Source organism: Xiphophorus couchianus, chromosome 19 (assembly GCF_001444195.1).
Source record: "Xiphophorus couchianus chromosome 19, X_couchianus-1.0, whole genome shotgun sequence".
NCBI lineage: Eukaryota > Metazoa > Chordata > Actinopteri > Cyprinodontiformes > Poeciliidae > Xiphophorus > Xiphophorus couchianus.
Window position 1 is genome coordinate 6,925,635 of NC_040246.1, and position 20,439 is coordinate 6,946,073.

Sequence of the window (20,439 nt, forward strand, 5' to 3'; positions counted from 1 at the left end):
TTACCTCTAAATGTTACCCCTGACCCAAAGCAATGAGTCCATCATATTAGGACCAGGTTTTGGTCCTAATATAATGGAACTAATGCAGTGTTTCTCAATTCCGGTCCTCAGGCCCCCTGCCCTGCATGTTTTAGGTGTTCCCCTTCTGCCACACCTGGATTGAATCTATGGGTGATTAACAGGCTTCTGCAGTACTTGATGACTGCAGAAGAGGTTATGCTGTTCTAGAACAGCTGTTCTGAAACAGAGACACATCTAAAACATGCAGAGCAGGGGGTTTAAGGACAGGAATTGAGAAGCACTGATCTTATGTGACACTGGACATATAATGGTGTGTTCTCACCAAATGCGTTTTGAGTGTCAGGCGCAACTGGTTTGCATTCAAAGTCTATGTGGAGGCGAGTCGAGGGCCGTGGAGGCGCGCTTCAAGCCTCTAGCGCGGCGCAATTTGAACCGTTTGGAGCATTTGACAAATCCAGCGCATCCAACGCTTCACATAGACCTTGAATATAAACCAGACTCGCCTGACGCTCTGGTTTATATAGACCTTGAATATAAACCAGACTCGCCTGACGCTCTGGTTTATATAGACCTTGAATATAAACCAGACTCGCCTGACGCTCAAAACGTGTTTGATGTGAATGCACCATTAGAATGTTCAGTTCCACTGGTAACAATGACATCAGCAGTTATGACATCACTCTTTGATGCATCAAACGAATCTCTCTCTTGAATGTAGCACACAGACTGTTTATTCAGACCTGTTCCTGTTTCAAACTTATAACTTATAAGTTATTAATCTTCTCCAGGAATATTGTTAAAATTATTTGAAGGCACAGAATCAGCCCAGTACAGGTTCACATTCTCAGGTTAGAGAGACTCGCCTGATATAAAGTTTGGTAAAAAATGCCTGGTAAAAAAATGTAAGCAATAGTATTAAAAGTTTTGAGAACAAAAGACTCAAAATTCTGCTTTCAGACTGAATATGTGTGCTCTTGGATTATGGCAGAAAATTCCCCCATGCAAGTCCAGGCGGTGCGCTTGTCTCTTTAATATTAGCTTCATGCACTGCCAATTAGCAACCAAATCCCAGGCACCCTGAGCATGGAAAATAAACTCCAGCTACTCGCTGCATCGAGGTGAATGACAGAAATTCTAACAAGAGACTGTGTTACAGGTTGGAGCGGCATCATCACCTTGACACCGACTCACCTTCACACTAATTGGCGCTGATTGGAAGCGGTGTGATGACACAGGTCAACCCTGCCTCAGCTGCTTCGAGTTGCAGCTGTTACTGGAGCAGCAGCCAGTCCAGGTATTGGAGGAAAGCTTCACTCAGGTTCAGACTCCTTATTTGCTGTTATTTACACAGTTCTGTCATTTTTTTTATTGAGCAACACAAAGTGCTGGTTACCATTTTTGGTTCAGTCAAAAATCGACTGAATAGATGTGATATTTGTAAACAACTTGTTTGGAGGAGTTTTTGTTCAACACACTTGCTAGTCATACCAAACAAATGCAACTATTAGGCAATCAATCGATACTGCTTCTATTAATAATACAGCAATGATGAACAACTTGATCCGAGTCAAAACAACTGAGTATTCAGCTATCAGAGAGGTTAGTTTGGTTCAATCAGCGGTTCGAAGAAGCATCTAGACATAAGGATGACTCATCTCCAGAAGCTATGCAAATCGCAATGTAAAATTATTTATATATATATATATGAAAAGCCTTTTTCCAATATGTACAAAACAAACAAACTTATATTTCCCCCCTTTTTCCTCAAATTTATATTCACTGCACACATGCAAACACACACAAAGCTCGAGAGGGGCCCAACAGCTTGATAAATATAAATGCGGTGACAATTCATCATCTTGCTTTATTGCTCAGCCTACACTCCAAAAATAACTCCAACCTCTGCAACATACATCATAATATAATTCTCTAAATAAGAAGCTTTTAACTGCAGCTTCTCCTGGAGCTGACGCTTAATGTGGCCCAGAAGTGAACCTCTGACCAAAATTGCCTCTATTCATCAAATAAACAAGACAGTAAGAGGCACTTTTTTATGTAAAGTTTTCATCGTGCTTGCTTTTTATCTTTAAGTTTCCTTTCTTACATGAACTGAGATTTTTATTTATTTTTTTGCTGCTAAATTATGCTATTTATCTTTACTTTCATCTCAAGATCTTACTAAATTATTGGTCAAAAATACTGACCAATAAACTGATAAAAAAAAAAAAAAAAGTGAACATGCAGCATTAAAGTAATGTCTCGGAAAGACACAATCTGCTACAAGCTTTGTTGATGTGTCAGATATTGAATCTGCCTCTGAGAGGAACCGGGTGCCTTGGCCCTAATATTGCACCAGATGTCTGGCATATGCAGTCATGATGTTGGAGCCCTGGTGCTGTCACAGACCACTCAGAGCACCCCGGTTAATTCATCACCACATAAGTAAGCGTGCATGCGTACTGAAAGCACCGACTGCAGGCTTTATGAAAGCTCAACAAAACGACACGCCATCAAACGGCAGGAGGTCTTCCTTGAGGGTTATTTTGACACAACGTCGAGAAGACTCCAAGTTGTTTATGGTTCTGTGGTGCGTGAATGCTCATGTTGAAATGGGTGGGCGGTCTGTTTTTTTTTTTTTTTTTTTTACTAGTACAATGGTATTATTGTGTCGGAACAGAGTATTACTCTGACTTAAAAGTATTCATGCCCCTAGAGCTTTTTCCACATTTTCTCACATTTATTACAGGGATTTGAGGAGCTAAACCAACACAAAGTAGCACATGTTTGTGAAGTAGAAGGAATATGTTGGCTGTGCATTTGTATTCAGCATGGTTTCCATCAGTTTACACATGTAGATTGATTGTATTCCCTTTTTGCTCTTTGGAAAATACTTCAATCTCAACCAGGTAGGATGGGAAGAATCTGGATAATTTATTTCCAAGTCTAACCACATATGCTCAACTGGATTAAGGTCTGGACTTTGACTAGACATTTTGATCTAACCCATTGTCTCTATGGTTGTATGTTTACAGTCATTGTCCTGCTGGGTTGTGAACCTAAACCCTACTCTTGAGTCTTTTGCAGCATCTAACAATATTGTAGAAAGAAGGATTTATGTTTATTTTTCTTGTCACTTCTTCTTCTTCTTCTTCTCCCACCTGAGTTGTGGATGTTTGCAGCTCCTCCAGAGATACACTGACATTTCAGGTGAATGTTTTGGTTTTATGTCCCTGCTTGTTCCCTCTGCACTACTTGGTCTGTCACGTAAAATCTCAGCCATGGAAGTTTGTTGCTTTAATGTAACAAAATGTGAAAATCAAAGTGTGACTACTTTTGAAAGGCACTGTATTAGTTTATGACTACCTTTGTGCCATTCGTTCTCTCATTTCTTTCTCTGAACGCCTGCTTGCCTGTTGTGTTTTGCCATATTATTTTCATAGAGCTTTTCTTCCTCTTTGTGCTAAATCCTTGTGTCTGCCAGTATTCGTCTTCAGTCTGTGTATCGCTGCCTCTGTATGAATGCGTAGTCCAGCCCTTCTCTTGTTAGTTTGTCAGCTTGTCTGTTTTCCAGCAAAGTGAAGGCCCAGGGCCAAAAGAAATAATAATAAATAAATAAAATAAAAAAACAGAAGCAAAAGCATTTCAAGATTGTGTTTACCATTTTCCTTTGCTCTTTTCATGATGGACGCTGCAGTTTTCTTCACTGACAGTGATTTTTACAAATGTTCGTAAGAATTGATTTTAAGCTTTCTTTTTTTTTCTTATCAGTCTGTGAGGTGATCAAACGCCTCTCCGCTTGCTAACACAGTGCTGTGAGAAAAGTGTGCACACCCTTACAGATTTCCAATGCTTTCACTGTTTTGTCTCTCTTCAATGTTTCAGATCCTCAAACTAATTTTAATGTTAGACATAGATGACCTGAGTAAACACAAAAAGCAGAAACCAAATCAAAGCAAAATTAATGCCCCAGTAATCCATGCAGTGTTTACATTAAGTGCCGGTGAGACGTCTCTTTGGAGATATTTAATCTAAGCTATACTTGAGAGCTTTCAAGCAAGAATGTCCTGTTTAAGATCACATCTAAGCATCTCAAATAAACGTGAGTCCAGTTTTTAATTGTTTGATTTTATTTGTTAATTTCAATCGTTCAGTGCTGAACTGTCTGGTCTGCTTCAAATCATTTTCCTGCTGCAAAACACAAACTGATGGCTGGATTTTATGCTTCATCATTTTCCTCTAGAGACGGCCAGACGATCATCACACTACCACCGCCATGTTTTACTGATGCTATGCTGTTTTCCTGTAATCCTGTGATAGTTTTACAATAAGCGCAACGGGATGTACAGCTTTTGAAAACTTCCTCTTTGGTTTTCTATTTGTGCTCTTTTTTGATCAACAATGGTTTTCATCTTCTTGATGCATTTTTTCCCAGTGTCTCTCTTATACTTGAATAGTAATCACAGAACGTAACTAAGGCAGGTGAGCTCTGCAGTGATTTAGATGTTGTTCTTGGTTATTTTGTGACTTCCTAGATGAATAGTCGATTCCCTTTTCCATGAGTTATTTTGGTAGGCTCCTTAGAAAGTTCGCCACTGCTGCATATTTTCTCCTTTTGTGATTAATGGTTGTCAGTTTAGTTCAGTGGATTCCCAAAGCCTTAGAAATGTCTTTGAAGTCCCTTTCCACACTGACAGATGTCAGTGACGTTATTTTTAATCTGTTCTTTAAATGTCTTTAGATCAGCGCATTATGAGTTACTGTTTGACATCTTTTTGTCATGAGGTGTGTGTTTGAGGGCGGAAGAAAATGCACACAGGAGCTGGCTCATTTTTTAAAGTTTTAATGAAAGTCTGAGAAAACCCAGTATACAAATCACTGGAGCCTGGGCAAAAACAAACAAACAAACAAACAAAAAATCCATAGGAAGAAACCAACAGGGAGACATGAAGAGAACATGGGGAAGTGATGGGAGTTAGATGAGAGAAACCAGCAAGGAGTGACTGGGAATAAAAAGTGGAAATGGAAACTTGGCAGAACTAAACTAAGGAACACAAAAAATGACTAAACCCAAAACCAAACTCAAACCATCCCAGATCCCAACACTTTAGCCTACTTCGTCTTGGCAGACAAGATCTATTTGTGACTTCATGAATTTACTGGCTGATGATATTTAGTATTTAATTTAACAAGGGAACAGTTATGTTTTCCACATTGGCCCATGTTGGTTTGGATAGATTGTTCTTCTTAATGGATTACGTTCTTATTTAAAAAGCAATAATGTAATAATAAATAAAATGTTCTCAACATGTCTTTTTCTGGCACATTTTTCTCAATTAAACATTTACATGTTACAAAGAATAATTGGGGCTAAATATGTGTATAGATATCTCAAAGATATCTCATCTTTTCTCTGATGAGAGAAAAGACAATCGATGTTCTGCATGTTTGAAAGGGCTGAAAATTGCTTCATTGTGACTGATTTGTGCAATTTAAAATTTTGTTCCATCTCTTTCCGTGTTTGTCAATCCCATTGATCGGCTCTGCCGCTCTTAGCCCCCCAAAACCCCGAGCTCTCCACGGCAATATGTTCACATTTTGGATCAGGCAGTCGCTGAAGTGCCACAGTTGGGTGTCCACATGGATTTTCTCCAGTGGCTGAACAGAGAGGCTGCTTGGTGCCGAGTTAATTATGACACAACCTGAACTGGCTCTTCAGCTGCTCTCCAGATTTCTCAAGCGCTTCATGTAGTGAGGTCTGATACATCATCCTGAGAGGCGCCGCAAACATTAACAAATACTATAATTCACAGACTGCTGCGCACGATTCTCCTGCTGATGCAGACTTTACTGTACTTTCAGTCCTGTTGAGGTGACACTCTCCTGCTCTGCGAGGAAACCACTTAGAAATGTGCAACAGAAAATGAAACCATTGCACTGAAGTACCATGTAATGTGCTTTATCTTAAAGCTGAAAGAATGTAAAGCACTTTAGGACGCGTGTGGCTTTGCATTCAAGACAAAGCGAGGCCATGTTGAAAGAATGGTTTATAGAGCTGTAAACACGCTGATTAAACGCTTTTCAGCCACTATTATTACTAAGTTTCAGAGTGTAGAAACAGCTTACTTGGATGAAGTGAGTACTCCAGAGCAATAAAAGTGTAGGAAGGGAACGTTAACTGAACTGTCTGCAAAATACACATAAGAAAACCTACATTAACTGCTGAATATAAAATATAAAGAGATTGCAGTGGTGATTTCAATTGCAGTGGTGTTTAAATGGTGCTTTTCTGTTAATTAGCTGACCCCCTTGCAAGTTACTCCAAAACCTGATAAAGTCAGACTGGGGTGTGTTTTCGGCATTTAGAGAATATGATTAAAGTGTTTAAATTATGATTAAAAAGGGTTCAGCAGAGACTGTGAAGCCGCAGACTCGGAGCCAAATCATCAATTACTTTTATTTGATAGCAAATGTTTATTCCAAGTGGCCCTCTCATTCCTCTTCATTAGCATTCATCTGAACCCATCGGTCTGCACAGGAACAAGCTGCTCCTCTGACTGCCAGGCCGGGGTTGTTTTAGCCAGATTGTTGGGGGTGAAAATTTCCCCCATAGCCAATAATTGTACTGGAAAGTGTTCAGTCAAAAAGGATCATTTTACATCCTCTCTGTGGAAGTTGAAAGAAGAGATTGAAATGTTTTTTTTTTTCTGTTTGTCTTCGGACTGGATCAGTGGGAAACATGAGCAGGTTAGAGGATCAACATTTTAAAATGTTAAATGTTATATTTGTCATGATTCTTTGTTGTTTGCACTTTTAGTTTCATTTTATTTATTTCTGTATTTGTCCTGATCTCTTGCCTTTTTACTTTATTTCGCGTCTTAGTTCAGTTTACTTGTTTGTGCATATTTAGGCTCATGTATCTTTTTGTTAGGGTCTCTTTAGGACTAGGTTTGATTTCAATTCCCTGGTCTCGTTTATTTTCTTCCCTCAATCCACCATTCTTTTCCAGCTGCTAATCTTTTCCTCAATTATTCCTACCTGCTCCTTCCAAACCTGCATCGGTTAATTGGTAATTAGTTCTCCTGCATCTTTTGCCTTATCCACCCCCTTCTGTATGTAAATCTATAGGCTAACCTGTTTTCTTTGTTTTTGTTCTCCACTGGTTCCATCCACATCATCTCCTTGGTGGACGTTGTACCCCGCTGTTCCCTGTCTGCTCCTGTTTTTGTGCATATTATTTTTGTTTGTTTTGCTTTAATAAACTCTCACGATAGTCATTTTCTGCTCCAGTTTGCGTTTCCGTACAATATTGTTTTTATTCTCCAGATCTTAGACGCTTTCTAAGGAGGCGCTGGAGAAATTGTCTCTGCTTCTTTAAGCTGAGATTAACGTTCCTGTTAGGAGCATGAGGAAATCTGGGTGCAATGGATTTTTTGGTTTGTGTTTTTTTAAATTGATGTTTGGACTAATTTGAACTTGTTTAATAATCAGTTTGACATTTTGAGAGAAGTGGGAATCATTGCCAGACCTAATCCATTGCCCTGATATAAGCTTGATTGAATATCTAGCCACTTACAGAAATAAATGCTTATTGCAAATTTTAGCCATTTAAAACAGCTCACACTGAATATGTTCACATTGTTGTGCTGCAAAGCTATATTAGTCACACTTTCACAAGTTTTCTGCTCTTTTTGTGAGAAACGGCATCTGTGTTATTACTTAACGTTGCAGGCTTTACGTATACATACGATCATCTAATGCTGGGATTAATGGGATGAATTCCTAATAGATGGAGAAGCACAGACATTACTGGTGTCATTTCCTTTCCATTTTCATTTGATAGCGATGTTACCAAATCCAAAGATTTGCTCCACTCTTTCTGAACTTACATTGGACGGACAAGCCACAGCTGAAAAAGCAGCAAACTTTAAAAAAAAGAGATAATTAAATGGCTTAATATCGACTGCCGTCTATCTTATCTCACTAATATAAATATACTCAGTTTGAGTTGTTTTATGTTGCAAAAATCATCTAAAGCAAACGGTCAGTCTGTCGAGCTGTTAGCGTTCCTTCATTCTGAGACTGGCACACGTCTATCAGACATCTTTCTTTTACGCGAGAGAACTATTACTCATGTTTAACGTCACAAAATCACCAAGCTATCACTGCGAGAACCACATAACGACCCATTATGAAACAATAGGATGCGTGTATTTGGAGCAGGGTGAAGAAAAGGCATCTGATGACTTGAATTGTTGTATTTCTCAGTTGCCGCGTTGTTTGGATTGTGGTGAAGTGTAAACTGCAGCTGTCTGCTTCACTGTCTCCACAGCTGGAGAACTGCTATGATCATTAGCACAACAGCATGCTGGGAAGTCAGAAGGGCTCAAGTGCTGGAGGTTAACAGTAAAGTTAGTCCTCATGTGCAGCTGAACATTATACAACATTTTTTATGGAAAAAGTTTTAAAAATGTTCTTTTATCTTTTATATTGGACCTTTTTCTGAAAAAGACAGTGAAGTGTGACATCTCCCCTCTGAGGAGAATAGATCAAACAATGCTATTTTCAATTAAATCTCCCTTTTAACAATTTTCTGAAGTTTTTTTTTGTAATTATTTGCAGTCTTAGGGGCAGGTTTACTGAAGCCTTGAACCTGCTGAAGTCTTTTCCTGCACCTGTCACGTTTATTATCCAGCCGGAGCTTTAAATTTCTGCCTGAGGGGTGAGAAAATGGTGATCTTTGCGCCTGCCCTTGTTGCTTATGCAAGTGGCTGGTTTTCAAAGCAAAATTTAATTACACATTACCATAATTATTTCAGCTTTTGCAGCATAGGGTAACTAGTTACGTCACATCACATACGGGCTTGAGAAAATAAAACAGCGCCCATACATCCGTTTTATGCATAAAAGTTGGACAATTTAGATTTGCAGGCATATGGGCTGGTAGTAGCATCAGTTATTGATAATATGAAACAACATGAACAAACTTTGCTTTTTTTTTTTTGTGAGTTTACGGTAAACTTATGTGTTGCATAGTGTCGCAATCCCTTATATTCTCATCTTATTTTGTTTTAAAACTGAGACTTATTGTGTTTGCTGTGGTTGTAAACATCTTTTTTTTTACTTGTAAAAAAAACAATGTCCCTTTCAGGCAGCAGATGTCAGCGAGGAGCAAACATTCACAATGAATCTCTAGCTGAGGGACCGGCTAGGATGTAGTTGTTCTGTGCTTTTCCTCATAACAGATGGCACTTAAAAACAGCCATCTTTGATATGAATGATAGAAAAACGTCAGATCAGCTTGCAAGACGTATATTGTGGACTGGAAATCGAAAGAAACACTAATTAGCGTGTAGATCCAGGTGGGGATTTGTCCTCCCCCCCCCCCCCCCCCCCCCCCCAACAAAAAACAGAATATATCAAGTTTTCATCTGCATCTGTCATATTCACAATCTCCTCCGGTTTTCACCAACCGCCTTACAAGCTGGAGCACCTCCATTTGATTTTGCAAATCAGGTGAGAGATTGTTTCATGCACACAGTGTTTGGCAAAAAAAAAAAAGAAAAGAGAGAGCATGATCAGATTTTGGAGAATGTATATTTTTAAAACTGTCACCTAGCAGGAAACGTTCTTGTTGCTAGCTTAACTGTAGATGGTAGAAAATTAAAAGAAGGAATCTATATTTGTGAGCCAGGATTTTTTTTAGGGAATGAAAATCCCCCCGCACACAATTGCCAAGGGTGTCATTGTGGTTTGATTTTCTGGACTGCATGTGTTTTGTGGCTCTTAAGAAGACTTATGACATTGTCCCTTGAGGTAATTTGGAGAACGAGCTTGTTCCCAGTGCAGATTGCATTTTGGTTGGTCTGTCGTCTGTCTCTGATCCAGCATGTGCCATTCGTGAAGAGGATCTCAAGAAGACGTTGGGCTTGTGAACCTTTATTGTGGCTAATGTAGTTTCATTATGGTCTTCAAGTCATGACCTTCAGCGTGCTTGTGAGAGATGGCTGCGATAGAAGTCAGCTCCTCAGTGTCTGATGCTATGGTTTCTAAAGAAGGTGAAGTGCTTCTCTGAGTCTTTGCCTCAAGTGTGGGAGTTCAAGTGTATTGACCAGCCCCTCCAGGATGTTGCAATGTTTCTTTTTTCTTTTTATGATCGCTGTGGCCTAAACCTAAAAAAACCCCAGAAATGTTATCGCTTAGTGTCACACACACTTGCAGGTTTGGCTGTGAAAGAGGAAGTTAAATTAGAAAGAGGCTAAAGGGGTTGGCCAAAATTAAGTCGGGTTGCAGTGATTATGATTCGTCAGATGAGAAAGTATTACAGAAAATGTTGGGGTGATTTTCCAGATTTGAGGAAAAGTTGCGATGATTGATGATGAACATTGTAAGTTCGCGCAAAATTTTCAAAATGATGACTCGATTTGCCATCGCAACTTTCTGGAGGAAATGATTGATGCACATTTTGAGTAAATAGGTTTTTACAGCTCAGACACAACCAGCAAAAATTATTAAAAGAGCTTTAAATGATTACTATCAACATAACCCTCAAAGTATGAGGGTTTTCCTTAGCATGTGCACAGCTGGAGCATTTGGCATTATCTCGTCATTATCCTGTGTGAATTCAATTTCCTCCCAGGCACCCTTAGGCGAACAGGGGACCCTGAGTAGTCGATTTGCTCATTCCTTGAGATTCAAGGAGGAAACAAACAGGTAAAATGAGCTTCCTCCAAAGGTTGGCCTGACTATCTAAAAGACAGAGCACATATTCCTTACCTGGGCTCAGTGAGATGTCTTTACGAGAAAAAACATCAGTCAGCATTTTGTCTTTGTGTGTTCATGCAAATCCCTGGGAAGTGAACTATCCCTGAATCATTTTTACAGGAGATAACCTTTGTTACACTAAAATCTGCTACTGTGTGATCTGCAAGGCTCCATAATGTCTGTGCTGAAAAAGAAATTAATCGCTATTGGCCAATTGAAGCTATTCCAAGGCCAACTTAAAATAATGTGTGCCAAGATTCCTCAGGAAGGCTTTTTTCTGATCTCACTGTGGTAATATGGGTAACTAATAATAACTAATAGATAATATTATTGACTAAGAGTAGACAGCAAATAATAACATTAGAAGACTGACTCAACCTTTGTTTTCAACCCTCCTTTTTTGAAAGCAAACAAGTACTTTGAATTTTTTAGATTCAGTGATATGTACTTCACATATAACACTGCTTTGTCAAATCAGACTTAATTTTTTGCTAATTTGGAGATTTGTAGAACATGTTTACAGTATTTTCCTCCTCATCTGTTGGATCGTCCAAAGAATCCCATGACCCACCAAACGGCTCAAGAGCCAAAAATTTTTGAAATGATTTCAGCCAGTTGTGTCCGTGTTGTCTTACGACAGCCACATCATAGCGGTGGTGTTAAAAAAAAGATTGTCCGTCGCTGTTGAAGGCCAGCAATAAGAACCATCTGAAGTGAATGAAACGGCACGCTTTTAAAATGAAAACAGTGATCTGAGAGATGCTGAAAGCACCGCTGTGGAGTCATCACCGCAGGCGACTCGGTTCACAGCGGAAGAATTTGATCAATTGCTTTAATGCTCCTCCTTGCTTTAATAAGGCAGAAAACACATGCAGTCTCTCTTTGTGCGTTTATGTAACTTTCTTGCAGCCTTTCACTTCGCGTGGCATTGAAATAAGTTTCGAACAATTGATGAAAGACTCGTTGGAGCAAAATCTCAAGTTTCTGTCTCCTACCTATGACCCAAGCCAATGACTGATGGGACAAATATGCTGTATAAAGAAGAACTGAGTTGAGTCTCTTATTGCTTTTCTGATCACTTGTCTGTTTAAAAAAACCCAGCCATCTTTTTCATAGAGACACTGGAATATTACGGCACTTGTGTTTGAAAGCGGAGCAGAGTATCTTTAAAACTGATACTTTCAATTGATTATAGGATGCTTTGATGCAAGTCTGTTGGAGGTTTGTGCTTAGCAACCCGAACTGAAGCCTGTGGTTTTGTTTCCTCTGTGCTGTCGGCTCTGATAACTCCTATAATCTCTTTCTACAGCCGAAACTCGCTCGGTTGCGTCTGAATTGTGTTGTGGCATAACACTGATTCAGGCTGACAAGCATATTTTATACCTCCTTAATGTATCTGGGGCGTTAAAAGACAAACGTCTCTCTGGTCTCTCCAATCCATTAGACACTACCCTGAGAAATTGTTTTCTCCGACATCCCCCTCAATCAAAACCCGCGTACATTTTTCTCGCTATCTTTATTCCAGCTGGAAACAAACAATCACTGATCAGCCTTATAAATATTAGAACCCGTGTTTATGGCGGTGTGCCAAATGGTGATCATTGATTTTCATGGCGACGCTGCAGTCGGGAGGCATATCCTAGTGGTGTTTGAGGCTGGAGGCCAGCCACAAAGACGTAGCGGTGCATGATGCAAAGGAGGTTTCAGAGAGGCTGCTTTGCATTTGATCAACCTCTTACGCTTTCATCAGCAGCAATGAGAACTTCTCAGGCACGATTAGAGGGCCATGTAGAGAGATGTAAATTTAGACAAGATCATAGCGGAGGCTGCGAGGCTTAGGCAGCCAAAAGTTGGAAAGATAAATCAGGTCAAACAGGGCAGGGGACAGAAGCTGCAAGAGGTGCTTTTATTTACAGAGAGATTCAGTTTAAACCTGAAGGACTTGTTCCCTAAAAATTACATCAGTCTCATGTCTAACTGATGCAGTTACAATAACGGCCACATTTACCTCCAACCATGAAAACTGCAATGCAGGATTTAACAGAAAATGTACATACCATTACCATTAATTTGCTATTAACTTCATAATAGCTTTGAATCAGTAAAAGAATAACATATTGTCAGTATTATAAGTTATTACCCTATCAATTATTACATAACTAGCCAAGAATGATGGCACAAATATGACTGTTTTCTTGGAAATAAAATATATTTTTGTAGGTTTTGTGCAGTTGGCTCCTTTAAATTGTCACTTTTTAAGTCTCATATTTATACATCAGAGATTTGAACTGGGCAGCCCTCGCTTCGTAATTACATTTCTAAAACCATTGTTTAGTCACATAAAATATTGTGTTGGTTGCTCAGAAATGTAAACAAAGAATGTAATGAAAGGCTTTTTGGTGATAAGGTCACTTGAGGAATAAGCTAAAATGCAGGAAGAGAACAATTCTCATTTGACTTACAAGAGTTGCAAAGTTTTATGTTCTTGTACAATAACATAACCAGCAAATAGCTTAATTAATAAATTTAATGCTCCTTACCAAAATAAGAAAAATAAATTCTATTTATTTCAAACTTCTTTACCTTTTTACAGACAACAGCAAATTTACAACACACTTATTATGGCATATCTTGCTTTTTAGTGCAATTAAAAACTTACTTTGCAACACTCTGATCTCTCTGAATGAGTTTATTTATATTTTCTCCAGTTAAATATCAATCTGCAATTAAATAGCAAACCCATATGGAAGATTGATTGTGGCATTTGGTTTAAAACTGACTGAACTATATTTTATATGACTTAAAAGCAAAGTTTGGGCAATACGTTTAAAATAAACTCATCTTTGTTTTGGTTTAGGCATAAGGTTATACTGAAAAATGTACAAAAATGTTCAACTAGGAATGACAGTGATGTAGGAGACATCATTTTGAGGTCCCTTCAGGTCTAGAAGATCTAAAACATCTTATAGTTTAAGCTGCGTGTTTAAGCAAGACATATAGAATAAACAGCAAAGCTATGGACACATAGCATAGTGCTGTCTATGTATTATGCTTACATTCACTCTTCTTATGATTAAAAGATGAGTGAATGGATACAATTTTCTTTATATATCAGTAAAAGACACTTGAAAGAACATATGTACAAAATATTTTATTCATATTTTTTTGTTAAAGTATTTTACTTCCTCTTGTACAAGTTTGTGACACACATTTACCTCCAGCGTTACAGGCAGAAAGTAAAGAGGTCTGGTCATGTGACCTTTCACACTAGATATATGAAATTGATATAGCTTAGAGAAGACACTCTTATTTGATTTAAAAACTTCAATTAGCTGCTAAAAGTCAAAACAATTCTTTTAGAGCTTCGAGAAGTTAGAAAAAATGTCTGGCAACAATTGTTGCCGGTGGGATTAAACGGGTTAAGGTGGTAAGCAATTTTATCAAAAAAAACTTGTATAACTATATTCACACTCTATGGAGATAAAATAAAAATAGTGGCATATTTGAAAATTAAATCATAAATAGTACATTGTTTGTATGTTGAAGTGAACCATTTGCTTTAGTTTTTAATTTTATATTTCTTGGTGCGACTAAATGGACTTAAAGTTGGCTGTTACTGATAAAACTGAAGCTAAAAACTGTTCAAGTTTTATATTAGTGTTAATAATAAAGTATTGTTAGTACATAATGTACTTTGTTTAAGCAACAGTTCATGTCACTGTGATATCATGCTGCTTGATGAAGTAGCATCAGGTCCATATCAATCCATTTTTGCTCAGCAGGATAAACTACATGCATGCATAAATTTTAGCACAATGATGTTGTTGAAGTCAATTTGCATTCCTCAGCTAAAAATCACAGGAAAGTTTGAAAACACAAGTTCTGGATTAGTAATGATGCTGACCAAGACATTAGGACCTTGCAGTTGTCACACTGTCACTGCCTCCCTCACTGTTTTACTAATGTTATTACTCACCAGGTCATCAAATATCACTCTCTCCACTCTGTGTGCCTTCAGTCTGTCTCTCTTATTACTCTACTTCATTTTGCCAGTTACATTTGTTGTTGCAGAAGTCAAAGCTACAGCATAAAAAAAGTGTCATTTTTGCACGTTTGGCAGCATAGACCAGCAGCTTTTTTCTTTTTTCCGCACAGCTTTTCTGCACCACTCTTTCTCTTTTGACTTTCCGTTGTGTGTCCTCTGTCTACATGTGTTTATGCTGTTGACTTTTCTTTTCATTTAAGGTGCAATAGAAGCACTGTAGTTCTTCTTTTAATCAGTAGACGGCGGTGCAGATAAAACCTGCCTTTAGTCAACAAGTGGTAGTTGAAGAAGAGTCTAAAGAGGAAGTACATTCCTAATAAATCTTCAACTACAAACTACAAAGTTGCTGTTTTTACAAGTCTATCAAACATTTAGGAATAATTATTCCCATTGGGTTTATAATAAATCATATCATCTGCTTGTTAAAATGGACATGTTTTCAGACTCTACCTTGCTGCTTTTTTTGCTTGCGCTGAGTGCAAACTTACAAAAATGGAGATGTACTTCCCCTCCCACTCTCTATAAACAAATTGTGTGAGTGCACTTCTCGTATCAGTTATTGTGTGCAAGGACAGAAACAGCGAGTATTAACCAGGTGTAAATGGCAAATGGATGTTTGTCATAATTCTTTTGCAATAGATCTGATTGGGCCAGGCTAATACCAGAAAACCTTTGAGTGAGAATTTCATGAATCTTGATGCCAAACCGCTTCCCCATACATAAGCAAAACAAAATCTACACTGATGAGGACTTAAACTAGAAATCCTTAATTCACCAATAGGCCTAGAAAGTGTTTGTGGACAATTTGACTTCAAACTCGGTTTGGGGCCTTTGTGAGGTGTGACAGTCAGCTGTATGATGTTATATCTTCTAGTTACTGGCTACTTGGAGGAAAGAGAACCCATATTTATTGAGCCACCATGCAAGTTCAACAGGGAGCATGATGGGAAGAGACAATAACAACTCCAAAGCTGCCAATGAGAAATGCAGCAAGATTCCAAAACAACTATTAGATATATACTGTCTACATGCCAAATAGTTGTTCAGAAATAATCCCATAATGAGGTACTTTCTGTTCTACCATCACAAATGTAAAAGGCTCGAGCTAGCTAAATTTAGTAGTTAACCTTGACTCAGTTGGAGGTTGACACTTAAAACCGCTCATGATGGCTTGAAGCAGCCCTAGTGTTGTTTTCACGTCACTGAAAAAAGTTGTCTTTTCATTTAATTGTTGTAGGAACTATTGGTAGTTCAGTGATGTCACAGTCATTTCCTCTCAAGCTTGGTAAACAGGATGTCCTCTGTGACATATAGCCCTAAGAATTTCTCTAGGATTGGTATGGATAAACTTGAAAATATCTCCTCTGAAGAGAAAACTCTGACTTCTAGTACAGAAGTTTTCTTTAACCCATACAATCCAATTTTTGTTAAAGTTACCAATGACGCTCTACAACATCCTTCTTAAGCTAGCTAGCATCCTGAAACGAGGTAGCTGGCGGCCTCTCGACTCTCCAGCGATGATGGAAAAACATACAAGCTTCCTCCGGCAAATGCAAACATTATGACTGCCAAGCCCACCCACTTAGAGGACTGATATAAGTAGTTGACTTTGGTGCCATTCACAGAGTTTCCCATAGAGTTACTATAGGGGTGCCAATTAATATTACATTTACTGGAGCTCCAGCATTTAAAGTTGGCACTGGCCAAACTGTGATGAACTGCTGTTTTCATTCCAGTGCAGCTTCAGAGCCGCTAATTTCCTTCATAAACAAACCCCTGGTTTGTTACTGTACTCTGCTCAACAGCTCGGCTGCAGCTCTGTGAGTGGCCCTCGTTTTTTTATTTTCCACAGCACACCCTTCACAAGCTGACCTTGGGAGCTGAACCAGAACAGTTTAGCTTCCTGCGTTTTACCTTGAGGCTACTCAAGTGGTGAAAATGTTTTGGGAATTTGTTACAGTTTTGGAGGTGGAGGGGTGGGGGATGTAAGAGAGCAGGCTCCTCTGGAGGAGGATGCTGAGATCAGGCAGTGACACTGACACAGCACCTCACGAGGCTCTCCGTACGATAATGCTGAGGTACAGTGGTGCTCTGACAGATTTAGGTTTCAACAGCAGAGCCCTAATGAGAATGCTGAGAGGGTGGAGGGAGGGAAATAAAAAAATCTGACAAGTTTAACAGAAGGCACAGTTGATCCGTTTCTGCCGCAAATACCTTTGTGTTTGCTTATGAATAATGAGCAAATGTGCTTACGTCCCCAAGACTTGTTATACGGTTTATGAAAACCGTGCTGCACACATCTGCGTCTTTTTCTCCTCTCCGTGTCCATTGAGAGATATCTTTTTTTGTCTACTGTCATTTCACAGGTGGTTAGGCCTCATTTTTAGCTGATGTGCATCGACACGCTACGTGTGTATTGACACCTCAGACGGTATTGTGTACATGCAAAAGTGTTGAGATGCAAAATATGCTCCTTCCAGCAGCACACCAAAACACAACCAACAGAGGGAAGCTGAATAAAGTGCTTTATGAGGGGAAGTGAGAGAGTGAATGACAATATCGTTTCCTCTTGTTATATGCACTAATTGACTTAATGTTTCTAAGCCATTAGTCCATATGTATCTATTGGCCGAGGGGCAATTAGCTTATCGGGCGAGCACACGCGCACTGTGGAGACGTAGCACCCACACAAACATCCACAGGCAGAGATACTTGACAGCTTGATCAATGGACGTCTTACTGACCATAATGACTCAGTACAGCCTCCTTTCAAAGCAGCACAGCTAGAGTCCGAGCACAATAACCCTTTATCTCAATCTGACACACACATAGGAGCACATGCACTGCAAAAAGGCACATCAATCATAATCACGGGCACCTTTAAAGACAATGCCGCTTTGAGGAGATGGGAAATGGCGTAATTCTAATTACCGTCTCACTGCTGTCCCCATTTGATTATCGCCCGCAAACACACACATTCTGTTGCAGAGCGTGCCCACACACACATACATGTCGATACACACATGAAAACGATAATATTAGAGCAAGTCTCTTTTTTTTCTTTTTGCACATTTTTATTAAAACTTTTAAGTAAATTGGTAAAATCCATGACAGTTTTTGACTACAGCACATTAAATCAGACCAAATCTTCATTATCTGAGATCAGTAAGGATTGCTAAAATAATTTCTACTTGCTAAATGCCAGAATAATTTCTGTTTTGAATCTACGTTTGTTTTTTGTTGTTGTTGTTTTTAAATCCTAGTTCCCTTTGAGTTATAATTGCTTTCTCTTTTTGCAAAACTCTTTTGAATATTATTTGTTTGGTGGAACTTTTTTGTGCTTTTTATATACATTTTTAAAATATTGTTTTCTGTTAAAGAAAAAATTGATTCATATGTTTTACAGGTGCTACTTCACACTTCAGAAAATATAATAGGCTTTTTTTCTTTTGTAATTCCTTTAGCTTATTTAAAACTAGTTTCTACTGTAAGCCTGCTGCTGTCTTCAGAGTATTTTTCTTAGTTACAGATTTTAGAGGATGTACTGTGATATCTGATGTACCTCGTTTCTTTCCCATAAAGCTTCGTGTCCAACAAGATAGTTGCACTCTATACAGCAGAAGTACACTCAATAATGCATGATGCTTTTGGGAGAGTACATCACTAAGTTTGACAGTTAATGCTTGTATACATAGTAAAATAGTGCATTCAGCAGAATATCTGTAATGAGGCAAAATGAACTGATGTTCCCTCAAAAGGCTGTTTTCAAGGACCAAAGAAATGAAAAATGTCTCCACTTTGTCAACATGCGCTAGAGAAAAAAGTCCTTAAACTGTATAAATGTTTCTAAAAAATAAGATATACAAATGTCTGTCTTCAGTGCCTCACTGGTTCAAGTTCAAGTGTAAAGTGTAAGATTTCAGCTGTAACCTTGACGTGCATTCACCAGTCAAGGAATTAGCGAGTAAACAGTTGGTAAAATACTTGTCAAGCAGAGATTCTTTTAAAATATATACATAAAAAAACATTGATACGTATAAAACAGTAGCCTCCTGTAAACAGGTTGCATCAGCTTCTACTGGTATTTGGAGATGCAAGAGAAAAGCATAGTGTGTGTTGTGGTTTCTTAGCAATAAAGTTCATTTAGTCCAGCAATGATGGAGAAGGACTATCTTTATTAGGGGAGGAGATAATGGCTCAGAGAACAAATTGGTCCTCCGAAAAGGTGTGTATATACTCAGTTTACCACAAACCGTGTTAGAGGACTCCGGCAATGAGTGACATCTTGGGAGATCCAGGTCCAGCCGAGATCCGGACTCAGTGGCGGATCGCTTGACACGTTGTGGGGGCTGGGAGCTGAGGCCTGTGGGGGCCAACCGGGTCCATGACTGGGGAAGGACCAGGCTGAGGGAGCGCTGGTTTATCACGTCTTGGGCTGCCGCCCATTGCTCCCCTAGACAATCGAGTTTTTTTAAATAAATGCCTCCGAAGGGCTAAAAATGTTTCTGGTTGCCTTGCCCTCCCTATTTTTTGTTGCGGCCATCCGAGCCGGGCCGTAACACCATGTTTAATAAGAATAAGAATGAGTAGTCCATAATTTACAAACTAGTAGGGTTTTCTCTGGATTCTTGTTCTGATAAAACTAGAAATTGGTTCCAGTTGTTCTGGGTTGAGTTCTAGATTTGTACAATATAAAGCTAAATGCTGGTTCTCCATGTTTGATTCTTGTTCTGGGTTGTTAAGTAGATGGTACTTTCGAAGTTTGTTCTAGTTTTGTAAACCAACAGGAGTTTCTCTAGGTTTTGCTCCGATAATACAAATATAAAGCTAAATGTAGGTCTAAAGTAATAAGTACTCCACAGTTTATAAAAGTATCTAAATGTTGAAGAGCGCATACAGGAGGAACCAGGACTTTGAGTGATCTAGATTAAATAGGAATGGTTAAATATTTACTCCATTCCTATAAAATATCACAGCAAACCAATCAAGTTTTTTTCCATTGGGAAATAAGGGTAAAAGGTTCTCACAGCAGTGGTACCAGCAACTGTGTGACCATTAATTTAGTTAAACACAACCACATTATTTTGTAACAAAAGATTTATTTTTTCTCCAAATTTTGATTAACATTTTCAGTGTAAAATTATGCTGCTGCAATAAAAAAAAAAGAATTTATTTTAAGGCTTTACACGTCTTTACCAGGGGTGCCTATAAATGTGGCTGGCACTTTAAGTGCAGGGCATTTACCATTCAGACTGTTATCTACAAGCCCAAAAGCCTGGTTCTGTAATGGTGTGGGTTCTTATTGGTGCGTCTCAAGTAGATAACTCACTCCCCTGTGATGACAGCTTTAATTCAAGGCACATTAAAATTTTAAAACTAGATATACTGCCTTAAAGATCACATCCATTTGAAGGATGTTCATGCATTTTTCAATAAAACAGTACAAAATCACATCCTGCTTTGCTTTATAAAAAGCAGGGTTATAAAACCAGCGTTCTGACCAGTGTCCAAGAAAATGTGTCTACAAAACCACAAAAGCCTTTCAGAAGCCCAAAGAAAGGTAGTTCTAATACCTACTTTGGAGAGAAAGATAAAAATAAGCATATAAAACC